The 19,872-nt window shown below is 43.3% G+C and overlaps 1 protein-coding gene across 4 annotated transcripts in view; it reads right to left on the bottom strand.

Annotated features, from left to right (window-relative positions):
- SKI (SKI proto-oncogene) overlaps nt 1-19,872 on the bottom strand; it is a 152,362-nt gene that overhangs the window by 87,453 nt on the left and 45,037 nt on the right. The window lies entirely within an intron of this gene.

Genomic DNA, 19,872 nt, shown 5'->3' on the forward strand with positions numbered 1-19,872 from the left:
AAGGAATGCTGAGTGTGTATCCTTGTTTTATAGATCTCCAAATGCTCGATTCTGTCTCACCAGTCACAGTCACAGTCAGAGGCATAGCAGGGTGCTTGTGCTATCATTCCAATCTGACCACCAGTATTTTAAACATTCACACCATTGCAAACACTGAAAGTTTTCCCATAAGGGTCAACTGGTTATAATCTTGGGGCAGCTTCACAAAAATAGGGTGTCATGTTGGTGTTGCCTCAGTGCAAATATTTAGAACTGGAGGCCAAACTAAATTAACTATGTGCCACACCATTTTAAAAAAAAATTGGTCAGAGTAAAGTGGGGGGGGGGAGAGAATTGTTCTGGAAACTGCATAACAAACTGCACCTCACCCCACTACAAACACACATGCACTCGAACAATATGCAACTGGCCTATTTGAAAGATACTTGACTGCCTTTACTATTTAAAAAAGAAGCAGCAAGGCATATTGAAGATTTGCTCACAAGAAACCAGAACAAAGTGACAACAAGGGGCAAAATATATTATATTGCTGTGGCATTCAGATGCCTTAGTGAGCATTTGATTTTTAGCGCATATCCATAAGGAAGCAGCAGTACTGGCAAAGCTGCCAGTTAGTCCCTCTTGAGATGTCACACCATCCTCATCTACCACTTAGCAAAACTGCTAAAGCACATCCTCCAAAGGTCACTCAGAGGCTGAAATACCGTATTTTTCGCTCTATAAGACGCACCAGACCACAAGACGCACCTAGTTTTTGGAGGAGGAAAAGAAGGGAAAAAAAATATTCTGAATCTCGCTGTGCAGTGAAAGCAGCAATCCCTCTTGCTGTTCCGGCTTCTGGGATAGTTGCACAGCCTGCATTCGCTCCATAAGACACACACACATTTCCCCTTACTTTTTAGGGGGGGAAAAGTGAGTCTTATAGAGCAAAAAATACGGTACATTATTCCAAGTCAAGAAGTGGGACACATTCATCAAAGAGGTAGCAGCAAAATTAACACAGCAGACGCTGAGTAAGGAGTACGGCATTACTTACCTGTACAACATTCAGCACAGGAAGAGACAGGTGGCACCACGACCAGATGGAGATGAAGGGGGAGAGAAAAGAAAAGAGAGAGAGAGATGTTGAGTTATGCAAACTGTCCAGGATTTAACAACAAAAGCAGCACAAATGCCATAGGTATGTGGCTGTATACATTATCAGTTCTACTCAGAGCAAACCCACTGAAAACCATCCATTAAAATTAATAGGCATTACTTAGGTCCATTAATTTTAGTGGGTCTACTCTAAGTAAGGCTAACATTGGACCCTACCTGTTTATTGGCACTCAGTTAAATGGAGTCAAAGATCAATACGCATGTGTGCATGGCATTTACTTGCACACCAGAGTTATTCTGTGAATTTCCCTTTCAGCAGTTCACCTGAAACGCACACTCTGCTTTTTAAAAATAAACTCTTTGAATTTAAAAAAGCAGTTTAGGAAATTAGCATAAGGCTGCTCAAACTTTTCCTTTCAATAGTCTCTCGCATCAAACACACAAATGATGAACTCTGGATCATGGCTAGCAATCATATCATGAAACACAAATAAATATATACTGGTCAAACTTGTTTGTAATAAGCAACATTTTTTACTTGCTAAAAAATGCATAGTCTGCTTTTTGAGAATTTTTTTCCACAAAGCAGCTTACAACCACCAATTAAGAAACCCCAACACTGCCTAATAATAAAATACGAAAAATACAAAGTACAGTGGTACCTCTGGTTAAGAACTTAATTCGTTCTGGAGGTCTGTTCTTAACCTGAAGCTGTTCTTAACCTGAGGTACCACTTTAGTTAATGGGGCCTCCCACTGCCGCTGCACCGCCGCCACACGGTTTCTGTTCCCATCCTGAAGCAAAGTTCTTAACCTGAGGTACTATTTCTGGGTTAGTGGAGTCTGTAACCTGAAGCGTCTGTAACCTGAAGCATCTGTAACCCGAGGTACCACTGTACAGTATAGTTTCAATACATAGTATAGAAAAACCATGGTTTTGCATCATACTGCCATTTTCTTTGTTTTTGTCAATCTCCTGACTTTTAATCATAACTGGCATGACTCCCTTTTCCTTTTTTCTCACACACACATAAAATCTCAATCTCATTTAATTCCAGAAGTGCAGTCATTTCAGTTTGAAATGACAATAACAATGGGAGCTCTTGCAGCACCTGTAAAAACAACAAATTTGTTGCAGCACAAGGTACTACAGCCCACTGACGGCGTGGGAGTTGATTCACAAAAGCCTAAGCAAAAGAAAGAGTGCACCAGTCATTATGGTGCCATAGCCTCTTTCAGGGCACCCCCATGGATCATTTAAAATAAATTTTGGCTATGTGTTTTTCTTAGAATTCTTAACCATTGTGGTTCCATTTTAATTGTGACTGCCCTTCTGCACAAAGCTGAGAGCTTCCCCACTGCACATGTCGGCTCTGTTAGGACCCAGCAGGCTACTGATGATGTGAAGCAGGCCAAAAATATATTTAAATACTTTAACTTAATGCAGATTTAAAAATACGTAATAATAATATGTGCACACACATGCACACACCCCAAACTGAGTTGCTGCAGTTTGACCTACATTTTAAAATCAAATCTGCTTTAATGTTGCTTCTGTACTGTTCTTATTATATTTGAAAGAGAAGCAGCTTATAGTGAAGAACCCCATTTTGGGAAGGTTTTGGCTGGATAGGAGATAAAATCCCTTCTTCCCTTGGTGCCCTCCTTCGCTCTCCTTTGTTTTATTAGAGACAAGAGACTTTTAAAATCCCACAACAATAGGTTTCAGGAGATGTGCACCTCCCTCTTTCCTTTCTTTTAAAGGGGGGGGGGATCTTCTTAGTTGTCAAGCACTTAAGCAAACAAGCCTCTCTCTCTTAAGTAACCAGCAAATGTGTTAAAGGTTGGGGAGTTATTTATACTCTCTGTCCAGCCGCTGAAGAAATAAAGGGATCTTGAGAAAGACACCAGAGAATGTTGTAAAAGAGAGAGAAAACACACAGTGCCCATCCCTGACCTGTCTGATACCTCGGCAAGAGCTGCTGATGGTAATGAAATGCCAAGTCATGAGAAGGCAACGGAAAGTAATAAAAGCAGGTAGGGGAGGGCATGCAAAGGCTATGACCTTTTGAACTCTGGGGGTGTTTTACAATGGCGGGGCAGGATGAGAGCATTTGATGGGCAGAAGGGACGTTTTGAGTGATAGAAGCACCCTGCGGAATAGATGGAAAAGTGTAGTGCTCAAGTAAGGATTCTGCATTTTGTCCCCCGCCCCCTTTCTTTCTTTTTGAGGTTTCTGGGACATGCGTCAAGGGATGAACACTTTGTTCTCTGCTGAAAGGCTATCTCAGGGACTCTGTCGTGAGCAACTGGTCTCTAGCTAAAAACTGGTATCATTTCAATCTGTACTCATATGAAATGGGACCTAATTCTGCACATGAACACCGATAGGCAACTCCACTGGATAAGCTATACCCCTTCCTTCCCTGGCTCTTAATTTATACTCCTTAACAGTCTGCACAGGGAATGGGTTGAAAGCACATTCTGCTTTTTAATTCCAGTCAACATGTCCCCCCCCCCAACACACACAGAGTTTATGTATTTCTTATGCATGCTTATCACACACGCTACTTTATAAGCATGTTATTTCACACTGAGGTATTTTAAAATACACCCCTAATGCGGCACAATTCCAGCAGCAAATCAAGCAATGATTCTGGTGTTGACGGTCCCACATTTCAAAAACTACTGTAAGGCTGCACAAGATCTCGTGGCATAATAAATGCAACGTTCCTCTACTCACATTATTTTTCTTTGCAGCATTAGAAAGCATACATTACCCACAACTCACAACGTAGCTACCATATGGTAGCGTCACCTTTGTATGCATAAGGTGTGTGGTTCAAACTCCAGCATATTCAGGAAGAGCTGGGAATGTCCCCTGCCTAAAACTCTGGAGATCAGCTACCAATCATTCCAGACAATACTGAGCTAGATGGACCAGTGGCTTGACTAATTATAAGGCAGCTTCCTATGTACCTATGGTTTCTGCTTTATCTCAGATCCCAAGTTTTACTGTAAACTAAAAGTTGAGGGATGTAAGGAAAGCAAGAGCACAAAGAAATGCATCTACATGTGGATCATGTGGCAGCCACTAAGAAAATTCATACCAGTTCATATTGGGGAGAAGGATTTAGCAAAATTGAGTTTGGGTGCCACAATGATATCATTTAATTAGCTAGGTTTTGGAAGAGCTCCGTCATACTGTGGAGACCAGTCATATCCATGCTTTGAAACAAAGCAGTCCTGGAAACCCTATGCTTTCATCTTATTATCAGCACTGATAACACTAGGCATGAATGAATTAATCTCTCTGTGGCAAGACAGTGGTACTGAGAAATGAGAAGGTATCACACTTTCAAGGTTTTATTAACAACATAATAAGGAGAAAAGGGAGGTGCAAGACTTAGCCTTCTGGCTATAGAACCATTTAGTTATATGTATCACAGGAGAGGGGATGATTTGGTTTTTGACCAATTCAAGCCATCAATAGCCTGTTGTCTTGCAAAGGAAGAAGGGGAGAAGTTTTGAATAACAGCAACCTTCAAGCCCAACATCAGAAAGGAATCAGGAAGTCACCTGGCTTGGTTTTGAAAAATAAAGAGAATGTGCAATGTTGTGAAGAGCAGGAATCAGCTTGTCTTTTTCTTGTGAGGAAGAACCATCAGTGGGTCTTTTGGCCCAGATCAGTCAAATGGAGCCATGCACTTTGAATATCAATGGGGCTGTTAAATAGCCCTGAGAGAAGCAGGGCTCAGCCCAGTTGTCATGCAGGGGTGCTGGGAAAAATAACCCCAGTAGGCATCTTTACTTCCTCTTTATGTTTTAAAGAGAAAGGGAACCCACTGGATGAGACACAGATGCTCACAGTTTTTAAGGGTGCAACTATAATATAGTGCTTCTTCACCACAAATGCCACTGACAGACTGTAATCTTTGACAAGAATCTTACTGCCTACAGTAGCCACATTGGCCACACTGTGTGTGTGTGTGTGTGTGTGTGTGTGTGTGTGTGTGTGTAAGGAAGTCAGAAGACTAATCTATTTTTATAAAATGTATTTTTATTTATTTTTATCTATATAACCCAAATTACAAAACAGAACTTCATGAGACAAACGCATGCAAACTAGGTGAGAAAAGGTAAAGCTAAAGTACCCCTGGATGGTTAAGTCCAGTCAAAGGTGACTATGGGGTACAGTGCTCATATCGCTTCAGGCCAAGGGAGCTAGCGTTTGTACACAGACAGCTTTCCGGGTTATGTGGCCAGCATGACTAAACCGCTTCTGGTGCAACGGGACACCATGTTGAGTACCAGAGTGCAAGGAAACACTGTTTACCTTCCCGACACAATGGTACCTCTTTATTTGCAGCCCTGAAACACTAAGGGAGCAAATCTTTGTTGAAAATGGTGAGACTTGCAACCAAGTATACAAAGGATTATGCAGCAAGTCTCAAAAGCAATTTGCCATGCAGCACTGAAGATGCAGGTGGGCTCTTGGAAACCTGGATCCTGGCCATTCCAAATCCACACACACACACACACACACACACAATCTCATCGCAAAGTCCATCTACTGTGCTTGAAGCATATCTGTCTGCTCATGCACCTTCTGGCAGTCTTCCCAGGAAGAAGCTTAAAATGGAGCTGAACTAATGAGTGAGAGGGGGTGGTGGAAGTGGCATGGGTGGGAGAACTGAACCTGGAAGGGGGGAATGTATGCCTATTGGGGGCAGATGGTCAAAAGAGTCAGAGGGACAGGAAATAAAATTCACCACAAGAAGGTGAACCAGGGACTGTCATCATCAGGCACCTACTGGAGCCCACAGCTAACCCCCTGCCTGCCCTCCGGAGGCTCCTAAATCCTCCTTGCCGGTTCGCCTGCCCCTTCCAAGTGAGTACGAAGAAGCAGCTGCTGCTTGACTTTCCTCCTCCTCCTAAGCACTAGGGCACTTTAGACCAATAGCAGTGAGAATAACAAGATGACGCTACTCAGGAACACTCCCCCCTCTTTGAAGGTATATTGTTCCCCATTTTTAACCTGCCTTCATTTGATTTTCCTCTGTTGTTTGTGATGGATTGTAGACAGTGAGCACACCGGGTCAGGGATGTTTCAAAAGCAGGCAAATGGTGAAACTGTGGCCCTGCGGATATTGGCTATTGCTATGTTCTGCTTCCACTGTTATAGACAGCAAATGCCCCTGAATACCAGTTGCTGGGAATCACAAGTGGGGAGAATGCTGTTGCACTAAGGTCCTGCTTGCAGGTTTCCCATAGGCAATCTGGTTGGCCACTGTGAGAATTGAGTGCTGGACTAGATGGGCCTTTAACCTGATCTACCAGAGCTCATGTGGTTGGCCACTGTGAAAACAGGATGTAGGAGAATATCAGGTTTTGGCCTGTTCTTATGCTTCCTTGTCTGCCTGACTCCTTAAGCAAGTGTGCGTATGTGCTTTGTAACCACAGGCCAGAGAATTTCAGTACACATATCTTCTTGTACCAAATCTAGGCCGCACCTACGCTCCCTACCCAACCATGCCCTCTTTTGGAACACAGGCAGAGGCAGGTACACCTGGAAGGCTGAGCTATCTTGCTTGTTCCTTCCCCACCTAGGCTCACTTGGATCTGAAGAGCCAGAACATGCACCTGAAAGAGCCAGGGTAGCTGGAACCTGGAGAAAACATTTCCCACAACTCTGGCCCTGAGAAGTGAAACCACAAAAGGGAGTTTTCACGGTGCTTCTAATTAAAACAGCGTCCAGAGGGCCTCTTGCCAACTGGGTTTGATGCATTGGCGTTCCTTCCACCTTGCCAAACCCATGCAAATGCACTTTACGCTGTGACCTAAGAGGACCTCACTTCTGCAAGCAAAGGAGCTGCCAAGCTTGAAAGTCCCGACTGCACAGCAGAGGAGCAACATGCTTCGGGGCGGAAGCAGAACTGCACCAGTGAAGTTGAAAAGAGGAAGTAGCCATTCGGGAGGTCAGAAGGATACTGCTGGATAGGAAGTGGCCTCTTGGACAAGCACAAGGCATGTTGTGACTGCAGGTCTACACAGATTAAGGCACAGCTTCTTTTTTTGTGGTTTCCGATAGACAGTTGCGACTGACACAATGCTAAAAAAGCTTAGCCAGCCACCAGCCTTCTTCCTTTTCCTGCCATACTAGCTTTGATGTCTCTTGCTAAGATTCTGCAGTTGTGTGAGAAACGCCCTTTACTTTAAAAAGAAAAGAAAGCAGCTGAAAGAGCAAAATATTTATCTCTAGGCTTAAGGAACTGATAATGTAAGCACACAAGCTAGTTCTCCCAAAATTTCTACCTTGGCTCTCACTGAAGTGGGGGAGGAGAAGCAGCAGGGAGTATCTGCACTACAAACCTGTATAAGTTTATACTCATTTAGGAAATTATCATGGCTTCCTCCAGAATTCTAAATGAATCACTATTTTGTGGAGGCTTGGTTTGCACGTAATGCAAAGCCATAGTATGTCATTAAGGGGATAAGCCAATGTCATAATGAAAACCAGCTTAGAACTGTGAATTTTTCAGAGAAGGTTCAAAAAGTTCTGGTCCATGATCCCAAACTATGTTTTTTAAAAAAAATCAACCCCACAGCAAAACAAGCAATGGGCTAGATCCAGCTAAGATCATCTTAGAATGGACCCACTGAAATAAATGGACCTAAGTTTGTCCTTAGCATCAGTGTGTCTAACTCTGAGGGGGACAAACATTGACTATATCCCACTATATATAGTAGCTACTTTCTCTCCTTTTTGTGGGGAGATAGGCCAAGATGGTCTTGTAAAATGGTCAATAAGAAAATTCCACTGAGTTATAGTAAACAAAGTTCTATTCAGAGTAGACTCACTGAAATTAATGGGCATAAGTTAGTCATGCACATTAATTTCTATGTGTCTTCTCAGAGTAGGACTAACCGTAGGTCCACCCAATGGGACAATACCAGGATATAGGCTGCCAGACCTAGTGTCTTTACATTTTTCTCTTTAAAAAGACAAAGGAACATAGCAAGCTCCTTTCTACACAGTCAGACCCTTGGTCCATATCATTCAGTATTATGACAGACAGCAGCACTCTGGGGTTTCAAACAGGAGTACTTTCCCAACCCTACCATGGGATGTCAGGGACTGAACCTAGGGCTTTCTTGCAAAGCAGATGATCTACCACTAAACTACAATCCTTATCTTAAACAAGCAAACCCAGTTATTTTCTAGTCCTCTTGATGTAGAGTTTACTAAGTATTTATGGGTCCTGTTCCCATTTAGCTGATGAAGTTATTTTCTCCAAAACAGCACAAGATGATGATGATGATGATAATGCAGTTAAAGATAAAGGATCAGAGATAGTAAAAAAGAAAAGATGGCAACCTTTTCTTGGTGGGAAAATTAGTCTGAAAGAATGGCAACAGTTGCAATTTCTAATAAGCTTACATTTGTTTTGATTTTTAAAATATTGTACATTGTGTTTCCTCACACCCCACCCCTTCCAGTAAAATAACCAGAACTATCAAAAACGGTATGGGATTTTTAAAAGTTTAATTCAGTCAAAGACTAAAGTGGCTTCCACCTTTCGTCCAGTACAGCTACAGCTCACACCCTTGGAGACTAGGAACTTGAGCTGCAGATGTGTTACATATATGACCTTCTGAGACACCCCCCCCCACCTCTCTATTATAATGCAGGGAGCATAAACTGGCTCTTTTAATAAAGATTGCTTGGCAACGGGGTATTTGTGTAATACAAACATTTCAACATAAAAAGCCAAGGTAGCTCTCTGGGCGTTTATGGCAGAGCTCTGCGGTAATGCAGACCAGATGTGCAGTGCTGCATTCCAGAATGGAACTGTTACACTGGAGATGCAGCATCTGCAAAGGAAAACAGTTTACCACATACATATTGCCAATATACCTGGGTTTGACTGCATGTTGCAACTGCAATAAAATAATCACACCTTGAGCCTCGTTATTTTATTCCAGCTTTACACCTTATCTTTGCTTGAGAAGCTGGTTTGTCCTTACACTAATGTAAAAGGGGTGTGGGAGAACAATTCCCCTGAGTAGGGCATTTAAAAAAACCCAAAACAATACGTAACTGAAGCATGCAAACAGACTGGCTGTAATATGGGGGAATGAAGAAGGCTGGTGAGTGTGGCACAGTGGTAGAGCATCTGCTTTGCACCTAGGAGGTCCCAGGTTCAATCCAGGTAGGGCTGAATGAGACCTCTTTCTGAAAAAACCTGGAGAACTGCTGCTAGTCACTGTAGACAATGCTGAGCTAGACAGACCAATGTTTTAGTTCAGTATAAGGCAGCTTCCTGAATTCCCAAAAAGTTGTTTTGCAGAAGGGTTGGACAGAATGTCACACTTGTCGATTCACGCATCCAGCATAGAATCTGATACAAAGTACAGGATTTTGATCCCTGAAATTCTCAGAATGTCCCTATCTGCCAGCTGGTATTTCTCCCTTGTAGCTGTTGGTGTCCCAATGCCAGGTTTACTCCTGGGCACTCACCTTGTGCCTACACATTTGAGAAAAATGGCTGCCTTGACTGGGAGGCAACTAGCAGCTGTTCAGAGGGATGGGAGCAACAGGAGGGAAAGCGGCTTGGGAGAGCTGGATATAGAGGCCTGCTGGCTGAATTTGGCCCTTGCAGGATGCAAGACAAGGATCCAAAGTGGTAACAAAGAGAATTATCAAAATGGCAAAATCTATAAAATCCCAAACCCTCCTCACACCTTGCAATATTCTGAGAAGCCAGTACAGTGGTACCTCAAGTTACCTTCAGGTTACAGACTCCGCTAACCCAGAAATAGTACCTCGGGTTAAGAACTTTGCTTCAGGATGAGAACAGAAATTGCGCTGCGGCGCCGCGGCAGCAGCAGGAGGCCCCGTTAGCTAAAGTGGTGCTTCAGGTTAAGAACAGTTTCAGGTTAAGAACGGACCTCTGGAACGAATTAAGTACGTAACCAGAGGTACCACTGTAGTGCAATTGTTGAGTCTCTGATGGATAGCTTTGTGCAGGTAGTTTATTAAACTGTTAAGATGCGAGAGAAATGCTGCATTCTGATATTAAGGAGTATTATAGGGCAGAGAGTATTCCGATTGAATCCAAAAATCCACTGGATGGGGTTGAAGTGGAAGCCTCACAAAGGAGGCCCTATTCTTCAAACCTGGCTTACAGGAAACATCGCTGTGGAGGGGAGGTGAACAGTCTTTTATACATTTGTGGCTGCACACAAAACAGGGAGGGACAGTCCATAAACAATAAGGATAAAGAGCGGACTTGCCAGCTTATTGTTTTTGGAGGGTGCCTTCACCAGTTTGGCTAACCAGAGCATTCTAAAATGTTCAGGGTGCATATGAAATTTGTCTGTTCTCCAACTACTTCTAACAATCAGATCTTTCCTGACCCCAGCCGTCATCTATGTGGGAAGGAAGGAAAAGCACAAGGAGTGGCTGGCTTAGAGAAGTCAGATTCGCCTGCATTCTTTTGCCCCCTTATTGCAGTTCCTATCTTGCAGGCTGGGTGGGAAAAGTTTGTCCACAGAGGTAGGAAGGGGGTGAGAGAGAGAATATATCTGGACAGTGCGAACTTTTGACCCTCAGTGCAGACACCCCAGCTAGCAAAGAGAAAATGAGTTCTAAAAAAGGTGTCTGCTTAAGGGGCGGGATCTTAAGACAACTGTCTGCAGCTTGTTCCCTTGCCATTCCTCCTCTTTAAAATGTGTATTGCCGGTTTTATGATTGCCAGATGGCGGACCCTAGCCAACTGCAAGCCTTCTATCATCCTTGCTGACCATCTGACCCCCACATAAAGCCAGGAACTTGCGGTCTTCTCTTCTTCCCACCAAGCCACCCATTCCCAACCTGGTACATAAAGCCTTCCAAATAAGGCAGCCACCACCTTGGGTTTTTAATCCAACAACAGTGTGCCAATCTGATTAGAAATCTCCAGTTGAGAGATTTCACATCCAAGCTTGGAAGCAAACAAGAATGATTCTTATTCACTTGGTAACAGTCTTGAAGTAGTATATGCAAAAATGCAAGGATTCTAAACTCCAGCAGAGCTAGGAAAGGCCCCTATCTGAAACCCCCGAGAACCACTGACAGTCCATGCAGATCAGCTTTTCTCAACCTGGTACCCTGCAGATATTTTGGATTATAACTCCAGTCATGACTGTTGGCCATGCTGGCTGGGGTTGCTGGGAGCTTTCGTTCAATATCTGGAGGGCACCACTTTGGGGAAGGCTGGTATATTATTTATGTAATAGAATTACTTCTTCCATTAAAAGAAATCCCAAAGCAGTTTGCAACAATAAAAATACATACTAAAAACGATTAACAGAGAAAACAAATCACAGCTAATTGCGCAGATAATGATATAGACCTATAGTCTGATTTGATATATCAAGGTAGCATTCCAAAAGACAGGACTATACTTTGAAAATATGGATCTCACTTACAACAGCCTAACACTGAAGAGTCTTCGTATTCAGTAAGCATGCAAATTGGTCCTCTAATTTTCCTTAAAAGCCTAAGAAAATTCCTGATCAAAATTATGAACTTACTGCCTGAAGAGGAAAACATAAAATAAACAGCTCTAAATTAATCTGTATGTGCAAGTGTGCAAAAGCAAAGTAATTTTACTGACAATAACATAATAGGCCAAGGTGCAATAAAGGTCCCAATTAAATAATCTGCTATTTTTTAAAGCACTACACTAGGGAGCTGCCTTATACTGAGTCGGACCATTGGTCCATGTAGTTTAGTACTGTCTGCAGAGACTGGCAGCAGCTCTCCAGGGTTTCAGGCAGAGGACATACCCAGCATTACTTGGAGATGCTGGGGAGTGAACCTGGGGACAGAAAGACATAAGAAGAGGCTGCTGAATCAGGCCAGTGTCCCATCTTGTCTAGCATCGTGTTCTCACAATGGCCAACCATATGCCTGTGGGAAAGTTGCAAGTGAGACCCAAACACAAGAACACTCCCGTCCTCCTGCAATTTCCAGCAGCTTGTATTCAGAAGCATTACTGTGGAGGCAGAAAATAGCCAGTAGCCATGAATTTGTCCAACCCCCTTTTAAAGTCATCCAGGTCAGTGGCCATCACTTCCTCCTATGGGAGCAAGTTCCATAGTTTAACTATGTGCTGTGTGAGGAAATACTTTATCTGTCCAGAGTCTTCCAACATTCAGCTTCATTGGATTCCCATGAATTCTAGAGACCTTGCAAATGATGTGACCACTGAGTTACAGACTGTTCCTAAGAAGAAACCCTGAAAGACTCCTTCAGCAGAAAGCAAAAATTGCTCCAAAACCAAACCTCAGAACGAACTGCTCAAATAAACCCAGTCCAAAAAAACCCATTCCTCCCCCTTAAAAAAATATCCCCTAAAGCCTTCCACAATGTGGATTCTTTCTGCAGGAAATGTGAAGCCTTTTGTATGCGTCATCCCAGTTCAGGAAACAAGCAAACCTCTAACCATCCAACTACAATTCCTTTCTCTTGAGTATGTCTGACTCAGGGCTATGTCAGCTATCTAATTCATTTTTATTTATTTTTTGCTATATTTTAGTTCTCTTTTTTCTTGTGGCCATTGTATAGCAACCCCTCTCCAAAGTTCATCATCTCATTACCTTAGAATTCTCCCACCTCCCCCCCCCCATCACCTCTCTTCCCCACCCAGGAGGACCTCCTCCAGCACCAACCACACTGATGATTTACAGCATGCTTGATTGTAGGGCCTTCCCTTTCTTCCTCCTCACACAAACATACCAACAAGCCATAAAGTTTAGTCTGCCCCCCTCTGGGGTAGGGGGGAAGAGGTCGATGTTGTTGTTTACAATCCAAACTGGCCTCAGCTTCTGTCTTGAATAGTGATCAAGAAGGGTAGTTACACCCAATTGCTCTGAGTGGTACCTAATTAACCCATTCCTTGCCTTTTTAATAAGGGGGGGGGGGGAGAAGGATAACAACAAAGAAATAACCACCCAGACTTGACACAGTCTTTCAGAAGACTACTGGAAGCAGGGGAGTAGAGAGCTGAGTCAGCTAAGATGAAGACAGTTTAAACCCATGTCTTCTTCTTAGCACTTAAATATGACACTAGGACAGCTGGGAGTTGGTTGATGTACTTCAGTATTAGGATTTTCTATGTCTCCCCTTTGCTTTCCCCATTATCACCTGAGCAACTTGCATTGAGTTTCGTGCAACTCCCACTGAGAGGGAAAGGGGACCTGCCAGCTTCTCTCCAAATACTAGAGATGCACAAATGCTCAGCTCATTGTGTCCACTGAGCTTCCTATATCTCAAAGCAGCACTGGATCAATCATGTGACTGTCTAGCAATGAAGGACACATCTGCACACCTTTTTCTTTGAAAGGCTTCCAAAACCATGTTACACTTGGACAGAGGTGCTGGAATGCATGCTGTGTGTTCCTGGCAGTGCCCTGCCACAGAAAGATTTTGATCAGGTTATCAGCATGGAGGAATGCTGTCCCAAATGCCAGGCTTTTCCGCTACCAAACTCTACTCTGTGTGTACACATCCCTCACACATCATGAGCAGGGGAAAACCCCCACATACAGTCTTTAGCTCTATCTCTCAGCAAAGCAAAACAAACAAAGACCATTTTTCCTACTGTGGAAACATCCCCAAGCATCTTCAGACCACTACATTTGTTTGCATTATTCAGAAACATGAATTGCTTACAACCAAATGATTGCACATGCTTGTAAACAGTCTCTTTAGTTGGTCACCCTTGGCCAGTTAGGAACACAGGAAGCTGTCTTATATTAAATCAGACCATTGGTCCATCGAGTAATGTCTTCACAAACTGGCAGCACCAGGGTTTCAGGCAGATGCCCTATGACTGTGCTACGGCCCCTTCTCCTGTTAGAATTACCACCAGGTGACAAGGGAGGGAGGCATTACTGAAGTTGGTTCTTTTTCAGCATAAATGGGGTTAACTCCACACCATAATTTCTGTTTTGTGGTTGTGTTTGTTTGTTGCTGGGGTTTTTTCCTTGTTTTTTATCTCATCTTTCTTGTTTTTTATCCCATCTAACATCTGGACAGCAGAAGGGCTTGCTATATCCTGCTTTATTGACTATGCTTATGTAATTCAGGTCCTTGCACTAAATGAAAACCACATGAACATATCAAAACAGTGCCAGAGAGTCTGATACTCTTCAAAATCCTTATTAAAAACATTCACAGGAAGTTATTTACTGATTTTAATATGCAGGTTGGCCTATAAATAAGTTAACACCAGAGAAGGGGAAAACAGTGACTTTTGTTAATTAAAGCTATGCAGGAGAATTTTTTGGGAGGGTGGTGGGATAAAATCTCCAATACATTTTATTATGGCGCCTGCCAGATTCATTTTCATTATTAGCCACAGCCAATATTTTGCTTTCAAACAGCATTTTGTCCTTTCTCCCTTTCAGTTGCTGCTCAAGAAAGCTAAACTACCTAATGATGGCTGGGTGGGAGATGTAGGTTCCTTGCCAACTCTTACTTATTTTACAACAAGCCTAACAATTGCCTGCTTACCTTAGTCAGTAACTTATTTTGCCAGAAGGCCATTTTTAAGAAGGAGGCAAAGTCAGGTCTGCAAGTCCCAGGGACAGGGCTCCCAGTTCCTCCTACAGCCTTCTGTTGCCTCTGGAATGGCAAAAGAATGAAGAACGGACACGCCATGCACTTCCCTAAGGGACATATTTTGGGCCAAGTTCAATTGTTTTGTGATCCCCAGAACTACTATTTTATATTCAAAACAAAAGTTCCACTAGATCATTCTGAACATAACAAGACTTTACACAGAATAGCACAACAGGGAACATGTTCTTGTCTTTTAAGTCAAGGTTTCAAAAAGGCAACTTCATTGAAGGTAGTTGGTGCATGTGTGTCGCTACATTCTGTGATGCTTTAAACACACACAAGTGCGCGCGCACACATTTGGGAGGTTAACAAACCCTACAGACAACAAAAGAAACATTGTGTGTCTTTATTTTGCTAACAAATTTAATTACATCCTTTTATCTCTCTCCCTCTCTCTTTCTCCCTTCCCTAAAACAGGTTGCCTAGTGGCTGCCAGATTTTCTAATTATGTTCCTCTCACTTCCACCTACCTGCTCTTTTCATTTTCAGCCACAGCATTGTCTCAACATTGCCCCTTAATATAAAACACAACGCACACCCCAACCCACAACTTTTCCTCAAGACTGCCTTAACAGCAGAGCCTCACGGCATAGGCCTCTTACAGTCTTTGCAAACCTGTGGTTCATTTTTTTTAACCCTCATTAGGACCTCAGCTGTAAGCATTTTGTGAATCCCACATGTGGCTGCAAGTGCTAATAATAAGCTTGGAAAAACAGAAAAAACAAGAACTAACTGTGAAGGTTTGCCCAATGTCTGGGTTAAAAAATGCACCTTCAGGATTAGATTGCATGATCTGATTGCAGTGACACACCAGGATGCATAGTACTGTAGTTCCTAAATCAGGGCTGGGAAACTCAGGCCAAATTGCACCCTCTAGCCCTGTCTATCTGGCCCTTGAGACTCTTCCCAAGCCATAAAAAGGTAAAGGGACCCCTGACCATTAGGTCCAGTCGTGACCGACTTTGGGGTTGCGGCGCTCATCTCGCTTTATTGGCTGAGGGAGCCGGCGTACAGCATGACTAAGCCACTTCTGGCGAACCAGAGCAGCACACGGAAACGCCGTTTACCTTCCCGCTAGAGTGGTACCTATTTATCTACTTGCACTTTGACATGCTTTTGAACTGCTAGGTTGGGTTGGCAGGAGCAGGGACCGAGCAACGGGAGCTCACCCTGTTGCAGGGATTCGAACCGCCAACCTTCTGATCGGCAAGTCCTAGGCTCTGTGGTTTAACCCACAGCGCCACCTGCGTCCCATACCCCTCACTTATCTTGCTTCACACTCTCCTGTGTTTTCACCTGGCTAGAATGTGTCCTTGAACTCTGATCAGATTTCCTGCTTGCATGGCTGGAGGACAGAGAGGCAAGTGCAAGTGTAGAAACCAACCTAATGTAAAAAGGTAACATCTATGTTTTGCTGCTCTGCTTACTATTGACTCTGGCCTTGCTTAACCACTGCCACATGGCCCATTGGAGGGAATGTGATCCCAGGGCCACAAATGCCTCACCCCATAGCAACTTAGAACACAATGGTTATTAGAAAAAGAGAGCACTAATGGAGCTTGATCATGTTGCAACTTATTGCTTACATTTTCCCAAATAGCACCATTAGTTTATGGAGAATGTCAGGAAGCAACAGGACCTCAAGGGGTTGGCAGATATTATGGGCCACTGATTCCAAACCTATGCAGTAAGGAAACTCTTGTCACTGTCCAACAGACAGCAATGAGCAAGATGCACCAATGGTCTAACTTAGAATAAGACTCAGTTTTCTATGCTTGTGTATCATGCTGCTCCATATACACTTGTAAGCTTTCTCCACACACTTTAGTTTAATTATGACATTCCTCCTTTCTCTCTCCCCATCCCCAAACTCTTACAAACAAGGGATTGTAAAGAATATAAAATTAAACAACTTTTATTTTTTAAGCCAAGCAGTGCAAATGGGAAACAATGAGGCAAGATCTGAACATGGGTGAGGTTTGAATGAAGAATGAGAGTTATGAAAGGCCACTCACTGGGTAAGCCTTAGGCAAGAGACTCTTGCCTTTCAAACCTTAACAAACTTGGCAGAGAAGTTGTGAGGATAAAATGAAAACTGTAACGCCCTATATATCAGCCTTCGTCAACACGGTGCCCTCCATGTTTTAGACTACAGTGGGTGTGCTGGCTGGGGCTGATGGGAACTGCTGGTAGTCCAAAACATTTGGAGGGCACCAGGTTGGGAAGTGCTGGCATATATGTGTATATAGTGGTAAATGACAGTAAGTACTCTACAGTCTATTTTTTTCTTCTAGTCTGAAGACATTTTTGTCCTATGATCTATAACTTACGCATATAAAAGCAGCTCCACAATGAAATTTGCTCTGGGTATTTTGCAAATCATCCGGACTTTAATCTTTCTCCTCTTACATCAGGAATATCTTTTTAAACACACACACACACACACACACACACACAGAGAGAGAGAGAGAGAGAGAGAGAGAGAGAGATGTCAAGTAATCAAAGTTGTCTACAAAATGTTATTATCACTGGAGATTGCAGAAGTGTAAGAATGCAGCAGGATCGTGCACCCATTTTCTGCAATGAGAATGAGAAACTTGCCCATTATTGCAATGGGCCTTGGAGACAGCCTGACACATTTATCAGGTTCAGTGATGTTATGTTTTGGCTGCCTAAGAAGGCCAGTCCAAGGTCTACTGTCCGTAGTTCTGTAATGCTGCATTACAGAAACCACTTTTTGATTTATTTATTTTTTAAGTCAACCCCAAGTTTCAGATTTTGAGACGAATCAGCTTCAATACTGCTCTTTATACCCAAGCACATGTCTGTACTCCCAGCATTTCAAAAAGACACACTGACAGACAGGTGAGCTCAACTAGCAAGCATCCTCTGTACACCTGTTAACTGGGATCTCTGAAGTGGCATGTGCAACAGCTATTTTTATACCTGCACATTAACTCTGTATGAGACTGAGCATATGGGACAGGGCTGGGGGCTTGAGGGGGAGGTGCGAATAATTTTGTGGTGCAAAGCATGCATGCAAAGAGTGTGCGTGCACACACACAGAGTCACTCAAAAAGGAGCCTAGAGAAATTCAGTCCCTCAATTTGCAACCTCAAAATACAAAGTGTTGCCCCTAAGAAAATTATTCTCTCTCTCTCTCTCTCTCTCTCTCTCTCTCACACACACACACACACACACACACACACAACCTATATTGCATAAATCATACTAAATTTGCATAATATGTCCTGGAATTAAAACAAAAGCAATAAAAAAGGCAAATTTGTTTAAACCTCATAAATCTGAAATGACTTTGCAATGAATTGGAGAGACCGGGGGGGGGGGGGGATGAGTAATGTGTTTGCAAAAGACATGGAACTGGGATTACAGATAGGAAAGCTGGATTCTCCTTCTTTAAATTTTATTCTCAGATGGGACTGAATGTTATTCTGTGACCTCAGGGATGCCTTGTCTGGTGATGGCCACTAGGTTAAGGAGTTGTGAAAGGGATGGGGTGTTAAATAAATGCATGAATGGTGAATCTATCAATGACTGTTAGCCATGATGGCTATATGGAACCTCCGAGTTCAGAGGCATTCTATCACCTGTTGCTAAGGAGCAACAATAGGAAAAGGATCTGCCTTCATGCCCTGGCTGCAGGCCTCCCAGATGCATGTGGTTGGCCACGGTGGGAAACAGGATGCTGTTAGACCAGCTGGAGTATTAATCCAATCCAGCAAGGCTCTTCTTATGTTCTTATGCCTCTCCCTTGGAGAGTCGCAAGGCAAGTGGCCATCTAAAGAAACATCCGGGAGGTGACGGGCTGCCAAAGTGGATACATGACTAATGCTTCAACTAAAAGTTGGAAGTTTAGCAGTTGGACAGACTCCAGGGACAGTGCCCAAGTAAAGAAAGAAATAGCAGGCCATTCCCAGGACTCAGGTTGTCTATTCACATAGGTGTTGACTCACAAGAGTGAGGGTGGAAAGAATGACAACTTGCCACATCCTGGAAAGAAAACTCACGAAAGGCAGCATTTTACTTTCCCTGTAACATTACAAAGGACCATTTTTAGACCTGCCCAAAAGCAGCACTTCACATCAGTGGGCTGCTCCTACAGGGTGCTTGCAACTGGAAAGCACTCTCTGCAGCACCCACCTCCTGATGGTCACTTGGGAAAGCAAGCAAATCCATTTTGTCCCTGATGCACCTGCTGAGCACCTAATGCAAGAGTTTACGCTCTGCTATGCAAAGGACCAAACCACTCTGAGCAAATAATTCCTTGCAGTATGTCACCTTAAGCCCCAAAGACTAACACTCATAATCATGTAAATCTTTCTGGAGTTCCCTTAATGTAAGGGCCTAGATGATCCTTTGGGAAGTCTGCAAGCAGGACCTAGAATCATAGAATCATAGAGTTGGAAGAGACCACAACGGCCATCGAGTCCAACCCCCTGCCAAGCAGGAAACAAATTGGAAAGGACCCTGAGACTCATCTTGTCCAACCCCTGGGCAATGCAGGAATCCTGGAAGCTGCATCCACAGGATCAGGCCACTATGGTCCACCGAGCTTGGTATTGCCTACATTGAATCTCCACTTGTGATTCAGCAACTTGTTTTCAGATACATGCTGCCTCCAACTATGGATTGAGACCATAGCTGCCATGGCTAGTAATCACTGCCTTTAAGGGCAAGCTACTGAGGAACCTGTCTGGATTCTGAGAAGGAGTCATTACTGCTGTTTGAACTTCCCTCTTGGCGTTTTTTTGAAGTAGCAATACAGTGGTACCTCTGGTTGCGGACGGGATCCATTCTGGAGCTCCGGTCGGATCCCAAGGTTTTCACAACTGGAGGTGCCTGTTCTGCGCTTCTGTGCATGTGGCAAAACCCGGAAAAATACTTCCAGGTTTGCCACGTGTGTATCCCAATGGATACTTCACCAGAGGTGCTCGTAAGTAGAGGTACCACTGTAACATGTTTACCTTTTAGATTGATCTGTGGATTAGGAGTACATTTAATCAGAAGCATCTATTGTATATTACAGACATGGTAAGGGTATAGTACAAACCCTCTTCAATTTAAGAATTAATGTTCAGGCAT

The sequence above is a fragment of the Podarcis vaucheri genome (assembly GCF_965113315.1).
Source record: "Podarcis vaucheri genome assembly, chromosome: 7".
Taxonomy (NCBI): Eukaryota; Metazoa; Chordata; class Lepidosauria; order Squamata; family Lacertidae; genus Podarcis; species Podarcis vaucheri.